Below are 15,542 nucleotides of genomic sequence, written 5' to 3' on the forward strand. Positions count from 1 at the left end.
AGTCCGGGCGACAGAGCGAGACTCCGCCTCAAAAAAAAAAAAAAAAAAAAAAAAAAAAAAAAAAAAAAAGAATACTATAAACAACTGTATCAGACAATTAAAAAATTAGATAACTTAGATACATTAACTTAGTTATTTAAATTAGATACAACAAATTAGATAACAGATTAAAATGGGCAAATTGCTAGAAATATACAAATTACCAAAACTGACTCAAGAAGAAACAGAATTTCTTTCTTTTTTTTTTTGAGATGGAGTTTCGCTCTGTTGCCCAGGCTGGAGTGCAGTGCCACAATCTCGGCTTGCTGCATCCTCCGCCTCCTGGGTTTAAGCAATTCTCTGCCTCAGCCTCCCGAGTAGCTGGGATTACAGGCACCCACCACCACGACCAGCTAATTCTGTTTTGTATTTTTAGTAGAGATGGGTTTCACCATCTTGGCCAGGCTGATCTTGAACTCCTGACACTGTGATCCACCTGCCTCAGCCTCCCAAAGTGCTGGGATTATAGGCGTGAGCCATCACGCCCGGCCAAGAAACAGAATTTCTTTTTTTTTTTTTTTTTTTTTTTGAGACGGAGTCTGGCTCTGCCGCCCAGGCTGGAGTGCAGTGGCCGGATCTCAGCTCACTGCAAGCTCCGCCTCCCGGGTTCACGCCATTCTCCTGCCTCAGCCTCCCGAGTAGCTGGGACTACAGGCGCCCGCCACCTCGCCCGGCTAATTTTTTTGTATTTTTTAGTAGAGACGGGGTTTCACCGTGTTAGCCAGGATGGTCTCGATCTCCTGACCTCGTGATCCGCCCGTCTCGGCCTCCCAAAGTGCTGGGATTACAGGCTTGAGCCACCGCGCCCGGCCGAAACAGAATTTCTGAATAGACCTGTGAGAAATAAAAGACTGGGTCAGGCACAGTGGCTCATGCCTGTAATCCCAGCACTTTGGGAGGCCGAGGTGGGCAGATCACCAGAGGTCAGGAGGTTGAGGCACAGGAATCACTTGAACAGTGGTTATCTGTCTGTCTGACCTGTCAGTGGCTCCCTGAAAGCCTAATGCAAAGATCTTGCCTTTTTTGTGCCTAACTTGGAACTCTCTGGGGTGCAGTGTGGCTACGTGTAGGGCGTTTGTTACAAACATTAAAGTCAAATGAACTAGACGCTACAGCCTGGCACAAAAGATATTGACTGGGGCAAACAACTGACATGCTAAAAGCCAGGGAGGAAAAGCTGGGAAGCTAGAAATAAAGGCTTTGAAAAGTAAACCAGGTGCAGTGGTTCATGCCTGTTTTCCCAGTATTTTGGGAGGCAGAGGCAGGTGAATCACCTGACATCAAGAGTTTGAGACCAGCATGGCCAACATGGCAAAACCCCATCTCTACTAAAAACTCAAAAATTAGCTGGGCATGGTGTCAGGTGCCTGTAGTCCCAGCTACTTGGGAGGCTGAGGCAGGAGAATCACTTGAACCTGGGTGGCGGAGGTTGCAATGAGCCAAGATTGTGCCACTGCACTCCAGCCTAGGAGACAAGGGCAAAATTCTGTCTCAAAAAAAAAAAAAAAAAAAAAAAAAAAAAAAATCCATATTGGCAGTTTCTTATAAAGCTAAATATAGTATTTTTTCTGCATCTATTTGATGATTGTAATATATATATATGTATAAAATCTTATCATGCAATCCAGCAGCTATACTCCTAGGCATCCAACCAACTGAGCTGAAAACTTCAGTCCACACAAAAACCTGCATACACATGTTTAGAGCAGCTTTGTTCATAACTGCCCTAAACTGGAAGCAATCAAGACATCCCTCAATAGGTGAATGGATCAACAAACTATGGAACATCCAGACAATGGAATGTTCTTCAGCAATAGAAAGCAATAAGCTATCAAGCCACAAAATGACATGGAGGAACCTTAAATGCACATTGCTAAGTGAAGGAAGCCAGTATGAAAACATGACATACTGAAAAAAAAGACAAGACTACATACTGTGAGACTCCAACTATACCACATTCTGGAAAAAGGAAAACTATAGAGACAATAAAAAGATCGGCAGTTGTGTGGTTTGGCGGGTGAGGAGTGAAACTATTTTTGCATGATAATCTAATGGCGCATATCTGACATTATACCATAGTCAAAACCCACAAAACTATACAACACAGAGGCTGAGCTCTGGCTGGGTGTGGTGGCTTACACCTGTAATCCCAGCACTTTGGCCCAGGAGTTTGACACCAACCTGGATAACAAAGTCAGACCCTGTCTCTACGAAAAAAAAAATTTTCATTAGCCGGGCATGGTGGCACATGCTTGTGGTTTCAGTTACTTGGGAGGCTGAGGAGGGTGAATCGCTTGAGCCTGAGAGTTGGAGGCTGCAATGAGCTATGATTGCACCACTGCACTCAAGTCTGGGCAACACAGCGAGACCCTGTCTCAAAATAATTAATTAATTAAAAAAAAAATTTTAAAACCCAAACGAATAAAAAAAGAGCTTCCACATATTCTTGGGAATTTAGAAGGTGTCATCTCAGGGTGGGAACATGTTTGGAAAGGACCAGAGAAGGCTTCCAAACTCTCACCTCTAGCTGACCTTCACTCTGTGCAGGCAGAGTGAAGGCGAAGGTAGGGTTGTTAACCGCCTGCCTGAGTGTGGAAGGAGTGCCGTGCTGCAAGTACTGGAAGCTTTTTGGTTTTGTTTTCTGTTTTGTTTTTTTTTTTGCTCCAGGAGTTTAAGGCGATCTCTGCTAAGTCACTAGCTGACCACTAAACTAACAGAACAGTCTACTGACCACACCCCACAAAGAACACAGTCTTTACAAAAATAGCTTAGAAAAGCCACTAAACAAACAGTTACAACCCACAATAAGCAGCAACAACCGAGCCTGAGGACAGGGAAGAAAGGAAAGATCCCATTCCCAGAGTGACCAGATTGCAATATGCAATATTGCATAAAACGCTGGGCACGGTGGCTCATGCCTGTAATCCCAGCACTTTGGGAGGCCGAGGCGGGTGGATCACCTGAGGTCAGGAGTTCAAGACTAGCCTGGCCAACAAGGCGAACCCCCGTCCCTACTAAAAATATAAAAATTAGCGGCCAGGCGCGGTGGCTCAAGCTTGTAATCCCAGCACTTTGGGAGGCCGAGATGGGCGGATCATGAGGTCAGGAGATCGAGACTATCCTGGCTAACACAGTGAAACCCCATCTCTACTAAAAAATACAAAAAACTAGACGGGCGAGGTGGCGGGCACCTGTAGTCCCAGCTACTCGGGAGGCTGAGGCAGGAGAATGCCGTAAACCCGGAAGACAGAGCTTGCAGTGAGCTGAGATCCGGCCACTGCACTCCAGCCTGGGAGACAGAGCGAGACTCCATCTCAAAAAATAAATAAATAAATAAAAATTAGCTGGCTGTGGTGGCAGGCACCTGCAATCTCAGCTACATGGGAGGCTGAGGCAGGAGAATCGCTTGAACTCGGGAGGTGGAGGCTGCAGTGAGCCAAGATCATGCCACTGCACTCCGGCCTGGGCAACAGAGTAAGACTGTGTCTCTAAAAAAAAACAAAAACAGGCCGGGCGCAGTGGCTCAAGCCTGTAACCCCTGCACTTTGAAAGGTCCAGGAGGGCGGATAACTTGAGGTCAGTTGCTCAAGACCAAAGTGCTGGGATTACAGGCCATGAACCACCGCGCCTGGCCTAAAAATCGTATTTATTAAGCACTTTCTCCACGTTGGGTATCATACCAAGTGCTTTATATGCATTAACTTTACTTCTCACAAAAACCTAGGTTGTAGTGTTACTTCCCTTTTACAAATAAGGAAAGATAGATTAATTTGTCCTAAGTCAAAACCTAACAGCCAGATCTTTTTTTTTTTTTTTTTTAGCTCACTGCAAGCTCCGCCTCCCGGGTTTACGCCATTCTCCTGCCTCAGCCTCCCGAGTAGCTGGGACTACAGGCGCCCGCCACCTCGCCCGGCTAGTTTTTTGTATTTTTTTAGTAGAGACGGGGTTTCACCGTGTTCGCCAGGATGGTCTCGATCTCTTGACCTCGTGATCCGCCCGTCTCGGCCTCCCAAAGTGCTGGGATTACAGGCTTGGGCCACCGCGCCTGGCACAGCCAGATCTTAATTAAACCCAGATATTTTGACATTAGCACTAATGGTCTTGCCCATTACACAGTACTGATTCCCTATAAACTAAACTGTTTACTGCACTGCTCCTATTAAACTACAAAACACATAAGGTGCTGGGTCAGGGGAAGAATGTCTCTGGACTCCCCAAGGCCGTATCACCTGCTTTCCAATATACTCCCATAGTCCATAGAACAAATTGGTCGGGTTACTACCTCAGACAGGCAAGCCAAAAATCCAAAAGCAATGCGCTGATATTTATATCCTTCCCCAGACAGTAAAGCAAAATCCCCTCTGCCGATACTGAGCTTCCTTTTAGTCTGTCAACAAATCAACGAGAGTTTTAGCACCTTCTAGGTACAAAACTCCCTGCTAGTCCTTGCGAGGCAGAGTTTACGGTCTCCTGCAACCCGGCAGACATTCCCAAGGACCCAAATACTCTTTCCAAGAATTTTATCACTTTGTGTTTTCATTTAAATGCTCAACATCTGTAATGATCAGGGAAATGCAAATCAAAACCACAGTGGTTGATACCACCTTACTCCTGCAAGAATGGCCATAATCAAAAAATCAAAAAATAACAGAAGTTGGCATGGATGCGGTGAACAGGAAACCTTTCTACACTGCCGGTGGGAATGTAAACTAGTACAGCCACTATGGAAAACAGTGTGGAGACTCCTTCAAGAACTCAAAGTGGAACTACCATTTGATCTAGCAATCCCACTCCTGAGTATCTACCCAGAGAAAAAGAAGTCATTATACGAAAAAGATACTTGCACACACGTTTAGAGCAGCACAATTTGCAACTGCAAAAATATGGAACCAGCTCAAATGCCCACCATCAATCAAGGAGTGGATAAAGAAATATATAGAGGGCCGGGCGCGGTGGCTCAAGCCTGTAATCCCAGCACTTTGGGAGGCCGAGACGGGCGGATCACGAGGTCAGGAGATCGAGACCATCCTGGCTAACACGGTGAAACCCCATCTCTACTAAAAATGCAAAAAACTAGCCGGGCGAGGTGGCGGACGCCTGTAGTCCCAGCTACTCGGGAGGCTGAGGCAGGAGAATGGCGGGAACCCGGGAGGCGGAGCTTGCAGTGAGCTGAGATCCAGCCACTGCACTCCAGCCCGGGCAACAGAGCAAGACTCCACCTCAAAAAAAAAAAAAGAAATATATATATATGACGGAATACTACTCAGCCATAAAAAGGAACGAAATAATGGCATTCGCAACCTGGATTGAACTGGAGACTATTATTCTTCTAAGTGAAGGAACTCAGGAATGGAAAATCAAACATCGTATGTTCTCACTTTATAAATGAGAGCTAAGCTGTGAGGATTAACGACATAAAAATGATACAATGGACTTCAGGGACTCAGGGGGGAAAGGGTGGGAGAGGGTGAGGGACAAAAGACTATAAATTGGGTTAAGTGTATACTGCTTGGGTGATGGGTGCACCAAAATCTTACAAATCATGACTAAAGAACTTACTCATATAACTGAATACCACCTATTCTCCCAAAATCTATGGAAATAAAAAATTAAAAAAAGAAAAACCCAGTACATCTGGATCATTAGAGGACTCCCTTGTAACTGAGTACTACCGTGTGGTTTCAATGCCTGGGTGTGTTTATGATTGCACTCATGCCAAAAAGGATTACTTTAATTGCTTCAGGCTAACAAGAAGAGGATGGAGGGGGATTTAGCTCATAATAAGGCCTTTGGGCTCTACTAGAGGCCAGCTGGCATCACAGTACAAACGGAGGTTTTGCTGCAGTTCAAATTGAGACAAGGGATGGGAGAATTGAGACCTCACAGGGCCTGCTAAACCCAAAAGGGCCCAGGGTGGCAGTCAGCAAAGTAATTGTTTCAAAGGGCAGTTAAGTTTCAGGAAATGGTATCCCTCTCATTAAATTAATGTTTGTAATTCAAATTACATTGGTTTGGTAGATTTGTTTGTATTTAATTTACAAATTGATTTTGGCTTTATAGCTGCACAGGAGATGTATGCGTTAGGAACTTATGCCTTGTTCTATCATCATTGATGCCTTAATAGTTTTAAAACAATTTAAGTCAACATTGGGGATCCGAAGCAATTTTTAATTTTTTTTCTTTTAAAGAAATGCTATCAGCCCGGTGCAGTGGCTCACGTCTGTGATCCCAGCACTTTGGGAAGCTGAGATGGGCAGATCACTTGAGGTCAGGAGTTCGAGACCAGACTGGCCAACATGGTGAAACCTCGTCTCTACTAAAAATAACAAAAATTAGCCGGGCATGGTGGCGAGTGTCTGTAACCCCAGCTACTCAGGAGGCTGAGGCCCAAGAATCTCTTGGACCCGGGAGCCAAGATTGTGCCACTGCATTCCAGCCTGGGTGACAGAGTGAGACTTCATCTCAAAAAAAAGGCCATTATTCCATGACTGGTAGGGGTGGGGGGAATCAAAGGATTCTCCTATGAAATGCTATGACCCTTTGGGAAAGTAACCTACCACAAGATTCTAGACTGTAGAAGTAAATCCACAATAGATAAATAATATTTACTGTGGTGTTGTTTGGAGGGGAGGGATCAATCTGAATGCCCATCTGATTTACAAATATATTTCATTTAGTCTGCAATATATTTAAATATGTTTCAATTAGTTATTCAGTTAACAAATAGATGGAGCCCGGTACGGTGGCTCACACCTGTAATCCCACCAGTTTGGGAGGCCAAGGCGGGCAGATTACCCAAGGTCAGGAGTTCAAGACCAGCCTGACCAATATAATGAAATCCTGTCTCTATCAAAACTACAAAAATTAGCTGGGCGTGGTGGCGCTTGCCTGTAGTCCCAGCTACTCAGGAGGCTGAAGCAGGAGAACTGCTTGAACCCGGGAGGCGGAGGTTGCAGTGAGTCGAGATCATGCCACTGCACTCCAGCCTGGTGACAAAGCCAGACTCCATCTCAAAAATAAATAAGTAAATAAAATAAAACAAAAAACAGAAAAATAGATGGAGAGAGCACTAGAGCATCACTATCCAAAAGCACTTCCTGTGTTACTCAGCCTGCACTGCCCAATACTGCAGTCTCTAGCCACGTGCAGCAGGTGAGCACAGAAATGCAGTGTTAGCCTGCACTGCCTAATACTGCAGTCTTTAGCCACGTGCAGCAGGTGAGCACAGAAATGCAGCTAACACCCCGAGGAACTAAACTCTTTATTTTATTTTAGTTAAATTTATTTATTTATTTAGAGATGAAGTCTCACTCTGTCACCCAGGCTGGAGTGTAGTGGTGCAATCTCAGCTCACTGCAAACTCCACCTCCCGGGCTCAAGTGATTCTCCTGCCTCAGCCTCCCAAGTAGCTGGGGATTACAGGCGCCTGCCACCATGCCCAGCTAACTTTTGTATTTTTAATAGAGATGGGGTTTCACCATGTTGGCCAAGCTGGTCTCGAACTCCTTACCTCAAATGATCAGCCTTCCTCGGCTTCCCAAAGTGCTGGGATTACAGGCATCAGCCACCGTGCCTGGCCAGTTAAATTTAAACAGGTACAAGCAGCTGATGGCTACCACATCAGATGCTGCAAATCTAGAGATTTCTCATTCAAGTTAGGCTTTCTAACTTCTACTTAAAAATCTGAAAGAAAAAATCAGAAGATCTGTCAATGCTGAGTCCACATTCCTGCAAGGCAACAATTGGTTGAGCTGAGAAGCTGCAGCCACCTTTAGACAGGACATGCAATGCTCCACTTTGCCACAGCCCCCACCACTCCCTGTTCCCCCACAGTCTCTCAGCTCACTGATTTCTGTGCCCTGCCAGGCCTCTGGAGGCATCTGAGTTTATGACCCTCCAAATGAAACCCTCCAAACTCAGGCTTACATGTCACCTCCACTATAGAGAACACTCCCAACATAACAAAGTCTGAGATGAATTTCTCCCTCCTCTAAACCCTGACAAGCACTTGTGTAACAATCCACTTAACATTTATTCTAAATTATCTAAGAAGTTAATCATCTTTAAAGTTCTATTTTTCCCAGACTCTGAGCTCTAGGATGGCTGGGACTCGGCATTAGATGTCTAAACTTCTCACAGTATCTTGCCTAGCACAGAACTTTGATCACCGAAGGCTCTCAGCATCCTTTTCATTCATGAGTGACAGAATACCATTGTGCCACCTCTTTTCCTCTTTGAAAAGCTCCAACCACTGTTCTGCCAACATTTCCCCCACCTCCCAAGCACCACCTTCTACCTTCTCTCTCTGCATCCATGCTACCAAGGAGAGGGTCATCAAGTCTGAGTAACAGCAGGCGCTTGGGAGTTGAGAAGAGAGACTTGCAGCTTTCACCCTAGCTATGCAATTTCCTTTATTTTATCTTATGTGTTCTTATTTTATTTTATTTTTTGAGACAGGGTCTCACTCTTCATACAGGCTGGAGTACAGTGGCGTGATCTTGGCTCACTGAACCTTCACCTCCCAGATTCAAGCGATTCTCCCATCTCAGCCACCTGAGTAGCTGGGCTTGCAGGCATGCACCACCACACCTGGCTAATTTTTGTATTTTTAATAGAGACAGGGTCTCGCCATGTTGGCCAGGCTGGCCTCGAACTCCTGCCTTCAAGCAATCCACCCTCCTTGGCCTCCCAAAGTGCTGGTATTACAGGCTAGAGCCACTGCACCCGGCCTGCAATTTCCTTCCTTATTTTCCCACTCCATTTTTTTTTTTTTCTCTGAGTCGGAGTCTGTTTCTGTCACTCAGGCTGGAGTGCAACGGCATGGCCTTGACTCACTGCAACCTCCGCCTCCCGGGTTAACGTGATTCTCCTGCCTCAGCCTTCCGAGTAGCTGAGACTACAGGCGCACACCACCACACTCAGCCAATTTTTGTATTTTTAGTAGAGACAGGGTTGCACTATGTTGGCCAGGCTGGTCTCAAATTCCTGACCTCATGATCTACCCACCTCAGCCTCCCAAAGTGCTGGGATTACAGGCGTGAGCCACTGCGCCCGGCCTCCACTCCAAATATTATTGTAAACTATAGACCCATTTTGTTTGGCCTATACATGTTTCCACAAATTGGAGTAGTCACCATTTTTTTTAAATGGGGAGATTTCACCTTCCTATATGGATTTCTGGTTTCTCTTGAAAACGATTAGATTTGACATTCCTTCACAGTTAACAACAAGGTAGACTTGAGGGACGAATGGCATCTCTAGAAAGGGCTTACAGTCTCCAGTTTTCCCAGCCCTTACTTATCTTCCTGCTTGGCCCTTATAATATTCATTATTGAATAATAACAGTGAACATTTATTGAGGCTTTATGACATGCCAGGTATTCCTGTAATCACTTATATATCATCATATTTAATTCCCACAATACTTCTTTGAGGCTTATACTATACCATTAACCCTATTTCACCAATGAGGTAAATAGTCCAGAGAAGTTGAGTAACTTGCCCCAAACCAGAATTAGGATTCAACCCTGGGTAGTCTAATTTTGAAACCCTTACCCTTGGCTACTCTACTATGCTATTATTACACACTTGAGACTGGGACTCCTGCTTCACACTCCGTGCCTACATTCTTAAGTAGAACAATCAATAAAGACTTTCAGCTGGACAAGACAGTTCTCAGCTGTAATCCCAGCACTTTCTGAGGCCTAGGTAGGAGGATTGCTTGAGTCCAGGAGTTCAAGACCAGCCCAGGCAACAAAGTGAGACTCCCCCACCATCACTACAAAAAAATTAAAAACTAGCCAGATGTGGTGGTGCACACCTGTGGTCCCAGCTACTCGGGAGGCTGAAGCAGGATTGCTTGATGTTGGGAGGTCGAGGCTCCAGTGAGCCATGATCACATCACAGCACTCCAGCCTGGGCAAAGAGCAAAACCCTGTCTCAAGAAAAGAAAGGAGAAAAGAAAAGAGCAAAGCAAAAGCAAAGCACAAAGACTCCCTCCTACAGTCATGTAACCAATATCTAATCTTAACCAGAAGGTAAAGTTGTTTTCTCTGGCCGGGTACGGTGGCTCATGCCTCTAATCCCAGCACTTTGGGAGGCCAAGGCGGGCAATTCAGTTCAAGACTAGCCTGGTCAACATGGTGAAGCCTCGTCTCTATTAAAAATACAAAAAATAGCTGGGCGTGATGGTGCGCCTGTAATCCCAGTTACTTGGGAGGCTGAGGCAGGAGAATTCCTTAAATCCAGGAGGAGGAGGTTGCAGTGAGCTGAGATCATGCCACTGCACTCCAGTCTGGGTGACATAGTGAGACTCCATCTCAAAAAAAAAAAAAAGAAAAATCAGAAGGATACTTTCAAAGGAAAATCCATACACAGTTAACTGAAGTAGGAAAAGACACATCAAAGTTTCTCCCCATATTGATCCTAGCAGAATATGCAAACAAACCCTAAAACCTAGAAGAGCAATTTTCATGGTTAGGTGAATGGGGGGACCCTTTGGGGTCCTCAAGAATCTTTTGGGGAGTCTGCCATATCAAAACTATTTTCATAATTACATTCAGACATTATCTGCCTTTTTCACTCTCAGTGAAGCTTTCCAGAGGCTACAAGACATGTGGTATCTCAAGAGACTGAATGAAGAGGTAGAGAGGAGAATCCAGATGACTGTGAAAATATAACTCAATGCCACTCGTCTAAATTTTTCTGAAACAGTTTTTTAATTTAAAAAGTCCATTTTGGGCGAGGTGCAGTGGCTCACACCTGTAATCCCAGCACTTTGGGAGGCCAAGGCAGGTGGATCATGAGGTCAGGAGATTGAGACCATCCTGGCTAACAATGTGAAATCCTGCCTCTACTAAAAATACAAAAAATTAGCCAGGCATGGAGTTGGGCACCTGTAGTCCCAGCTACTTGGGAGGCTGAGGCAGGAGAATGGCATGAACCTGGGAGGCGGAGCTTGCAGCAAGCCTAGATCATGCACTGCACTTCAGCCTGGGCGACGGAAGTCCATTTTGGCTGGGGGTGGTGGTTCATGCCTGTAATCCCAGCACTTTGGGAGGCCAAGGCAGGCAGATCACTGGAGGCCAGGAGTTTGAGACCAGTCTTGCCAACATGGTGAAACCCCATCTCTACTAAAAATACAAAAATTAGCCGGGCATGGTGGTAGCCACCTGTAATCCCAGGTACTCAGGAGGCTGAGGCATGAGAATCGCTTGAACTTGGGAGGTAGAGTTTGCAGTGAGCTGAGATAATGCCACTGCACTCCAGCTTGCGCGATAGAGCAAGACTCTGTCTTTAAAAAAAAAAAAAAGCAGGCCGGGCGTGGTGGCTCAAGCCTGTAATCCCAGCACTTGGGAGGCCGAGACGGGCGGATCACAAGGTCAGGAGATCGAGACCACCCTGGCTAATACGGTGAAACCCCGTCTCTACTAAAGAATACAAAAAACTAGCCGGGCGACGAGGCGGGCGCCTGTAGTCCCAGCTACTTGGGAGGCTGAGGCAGGAGAATGGCGTAAACCCGGGAGGCGGAGCTTGCAGTGAGCTGAGATCCGGCCACTGCACTCCAGCCTGGGTGACAGAGCCAGACTCCGTCTCAAAAAAAAAAAAAAAAAAAAAAAAAAAAAAAAAGCTCATTTTGTTATTTTGTTTATATATAATGGGTTTATTATTGCCCTTCTAAAATGAATTAAATATTTTGAAAGTTTATTAGTTTAAACTTCTAACACAGCAAATGCAACTAGATAAAGTTTACATAAACAAAAATTCTCTACAGCCTTCAATAATTTTTACGTGCAAAGGGGTCTTAAGAGCAAAAGTTTTAAATTAGCCAGGCGTGGTAGCACGCGTCTGTAGTCTCAGCTACTTGGGAGGCTAAGACAGGAGAACTGCTTGAACCCGAAAGGCAAAGGTTGTGGTGAGCTGAGATTGCACCACTGCACTCCAGCCTGGGAGACAGAGCGAGACTCCATCTCAAAAAAAAAAAAGCAAAAGTTTGAGAACTGCTGTTCCAATAAGTAAAAGTCCTGCATGTACACATATGCCCAAGCAGACGTGCATCTAACAGAAAGTAAACCGAAACTGAAAATTCCAAAGTAGTGGCCGGCAGGCATATGTTATAAGTTCCCTATGCTGCCTTTTTTTTTTTTTTTTTTTGAGATGGAGTCTCGCTCTGTCACCCAGGTTGGAGTGCAGTGGCACGATCTCCGCTCGTTGCAAGCTCCGTCTCCCAGGTTCAAGCAATTCTCATGCTTCAGCCTTCCCAGTAGCTGGGACTACAGGCACCTGCCACCACGCCCAACTAATATTTTGTATTTTTAGTAGAGACAGGGTTTAACCATGTTGACCAGGCTGCTTTCAAACTCCTGACCTCAGGTGATCTGCCTGCTTCCACCTCCCAAAGTGCTGGGATTATAGGCATGAGCCACTGTGCCCCGCCTACACTGTCTTATTTGATTCTTAAATTACCAAATGTGTTACTAGCATTTAAAAATCAGAAGGTTTCAGCCGGGTGCAGTGGCTCATGTCTGTAATCCCAGCACTTTGGGAGGCTGAGGTGGGTGGATCACAAGGTCGGGAATTCAAGACCATCCTGGCCAACATGGTGAAACCCTGTCTCTACTAAAAATATTTAAAAAATTAGCTGGGCCTGGTGGCAGGTGCCTGTAATCCCAGCTACTAGGGAGGCTGAGGCAGAGAATTGCTTGAACCCAGGAGGTGGAGGTTGCAGTGAGCTGAGATCAACCACTGTAATCCAGCCTGGGTGACAGAGCGAGACTCCGTCTCAAAAAAAACAAACAAACAAAAATCAGAAGGTTTCATCTAAGGATAGTTTTCTGGCCTTTTCTCAAAGAAATCAAAAGTTCTGGCAACACTGGCCTGGCATTTCCACTGGCTGGCATCACTTGGATGGGACATACAATCTTTGGTTCACAACAATCCTTACTTCTTCCCTTTACCTGTGCCTTACCTGTAAGTATCGGAGTTGCTACCCTGAGCTAGGGAAGGAAAAATGTTTTTTGCAACAAATGTCAATAAAGAAACATACATCAATCTGTCTGCACTCCTCCTAACTGGTCAACATGCACAATAAACAGCCCTTTTCCCTATTTGACTTCTCCAAAGCAGTAACTTCTATGATCTCACCATTAGTACCGACTTTGGGATTGCTTAGAAACCCTCTTGAAAAAGAAAGACATCTATCCAACAAAGCAGATGTGCAAAGGAAGGCAACTCACCAGAAGAGCAAGTGAATGAATCTCCAGGGAACAGGAGGACCCCCGTTTAGGCACCACAGGGAGAGGGTTCAGGTGACAAGCAGACCATTGGATATGTCCTCCTGGAATGCTGAGTGGTAAATGCAGGACACTCTCAATTTCTTTTGCCCTGAAAGCAGGTGGCGGGAAGGAAGAAGCAGTCAGGACTTGGGTCGCAAAGAAACAAGAACACAGATGTGAAATTGGAGAAGAGTAACAATTTTTGGAAGAAGGCAGAAAGCAGTATCAACAGGGGAGATGTGAGTGGGGAGGAAAGGTTTTTTTGATAAGAGGAAATAATTATTCCTTCTTTCCTTATTTTTCCCCCCGGGAAGAGACCTAGAGAATTTTACTGGGAGAAGCTTAATTAGGGCAGAACTGGTGATAAAAGGAGGATATCTGCTGGACAGCTGGGGTTAAGGGAGGAGGACTGGAAATATAAACATTAGACGAAAGAGAAACTGGAAGGAATGAGTTGCTTTGTTCTAAGGGAAAAGATATTCCAAAAAGGGGCAGTCTAGGTGTGAAGAAAAAAATTTTGCTGGAAAGTGATCCTGAATGGTTTTAAAAAAAAAAAAAACTGGATTAATTTTTTTTCTTTTTTTGGCGCTACAGGAAGTTTCTTAAAGGAGGGGGAGGGGCACGTCAAGGAAGGGAGGAGAGATTTGGAGTTTTGCTGGAAGATCCTAAAACGGGACAAATCTGTGTGCCCCAAAGTGGGACTATGGAGGAGGAAGGGGGGTTTTGAGCACAAGTGGCCTGGAAGGGGCTAGCGAATGCAAGGCCGAGATGCAGAAGGTGCGGAGGTCGGGTAGGGCCCGCGGCGCGAGCTCGGGGGCTGCGAGGGGGCAGTTGAGGACCGGGGGGACGGAGTGGGAAAGAAAAGGGGGTGCAGCGGGCCAGGGGCTCCTGAGGAGGGTCTTCTCCAAGGGGGAAGGGCCTGTGGCGTGCAGCGGGGCCTGGAGCTGTTGGGGTGCAGAAGGTGCGTGCGTGACGCGGGGTGAGGGGCGCCCGCCGCTCCTGCTGCGCCCCTCGAAAGGCAGAGGGGGCCCCCTAAAAAAAGAAATAAAGAAACGAATGAGATTGGAAAAAGGGGGAGGGACTGAAAAAGGAGGAAAGAATAAGAATGGGGGATACGGAGGAAAGGGAGGGGCAGGGGCAGCAGCAACCGGGTTTTACCCGCCCCCGGGGGCTCGCGCGCCGGGCCTCGCGCCTGGTGCCTCGCGGGGCTCCCAGCGGCCTCCCGCCTTCCCCGCGCCGCCCGGAGCGCACGCGCAGGCCGGCCCACCCCCGGATCTCCTCGCTCACACGCGGCGCGGGCGCGCGTACGTGACCGCGGGCCACCTCACGCCTCCCAGAGCGGCCTCGCGCCCGCCGCGCACCGCCCGGGCTCCCGGCGCGTGCCTCCTGGCCGCGCGCTCTCGGCTGCTCCTCCGAGGGGCGGGGCTTGCCGCGGGCGGGAAAGGAGGCGGTTGGTCGCCATTTTGGGAGGAGGGCGGTTGAGGGCGGAGAGTGAGAAGAGGGAACCTGGGAGGGGCGAGGGGGGAGGGGCCAGTCCCCCAGGATCCGCACCCGGAGGCCGAGAGTCCCGGGAGCCTCTGCTCCAGCCATTGTTCCTGGTGGGCGGTGTTAGAACGCGGTGGCGGCCGCTGGGTGGCGGCCCCCAGTCCGGAGGGACCTCTCTGAGCAGCGTCCTGGTGCTGGGGAGGACGTATAGTCTGTTTCCCGGGACCCTGTCGCGAGCGCGGGAGTGTCTGGGGGTCTCCTCTGCCTGGCGGGTGGGGGAGATGTGGGGCGAGCTGCTCCTCCCTTTTTTTTTTTAATTAATTTTTTCAGAGACAGGGTCTCTCCCAGTCCCCCAGGCTGCGATTACGGCTTCCGCACCCTCCCCTTCCTGGTCTCACGAGATCCTCCTGCCTCAGTCTCTTGAGTAGCAGGAACCACAGGCGGGCGCAGCCACACCCTGCTAATTTTTACATTTTTTAGAGATAAGGTCTCGCCATGTTGCCCAGGCTGGTCTGGTTCCCTTGGGCTCAAGCGATCCTCCCGCCTAAGTCTCCCAAAGCATTGGGATTATAGATGAGAGCCACTGCGCCCGGCCTGTTCCTCCCTTCTTTGGTGGAAAGGCTGAACCATCTGGGGTGCCTGCTCTGGGCTGAGCTGTGTTGGGAAGGGCGGTGGGCCCTGGTGCCTACTGGCCAGGGAGCTTCTTTTTTCTTTTTTCTTTTTTCTTTTTTTGAGAGAGAGGCT

General features: G+C 47.3%; 1 protein-coding gene across 6 annotated transcripts in view; it reads right to left on the reverse strand.

Annotated features, from left to right (window-relative positions):
- The window catches only part of ZNF541 (zinc finger protein 541), a 53,554-nt gene extending 38,890 nt beyond the window's left edge, over positions 1-14,664 (reverse strand). For 4 of the 6 annotated variants that reach the window (XM_033223835.1, XM_033223833.1, XM_033223834.1 and 1 more), the window contains exons 1-2: positions 14,472-14,549; positions 13,275-13,422 (exon numbers count right to left, since the gene is read on the reverse strand). The gene's annotated coding sequence lies outside the window, so the exon portion shown is untranslated. Of the gene's footprint in view, positions 1-13,274; positions 14,309-14,471; positions 14,550-14,600 lie in introns of those variants that run through there. The other 2 variants (XM_033223832.1, XM_033223831.1) reach the window with 2 other exon arrangements.
- Between the last annotated feature and the right edge of the window lie 878 nt (positions 14,665-15,542).

This window comes from Trachypithecus francoisi, unplaced genomic scaffold, assembly GCF_009764315.1.
Source record: "Trachypithecus francoisi isolate TF-2019V2 unplaced genomic scaffold, Tfra_2.0 Lachesis_group12, whole genome shotgun sequence".
NCBI classification, from domain to species: Eukaryota; Metazoa; Chordata; class Mammalia; order Primates; family Cercopithecidae; genus Trachypithecus; species Trachypithecus francoisi.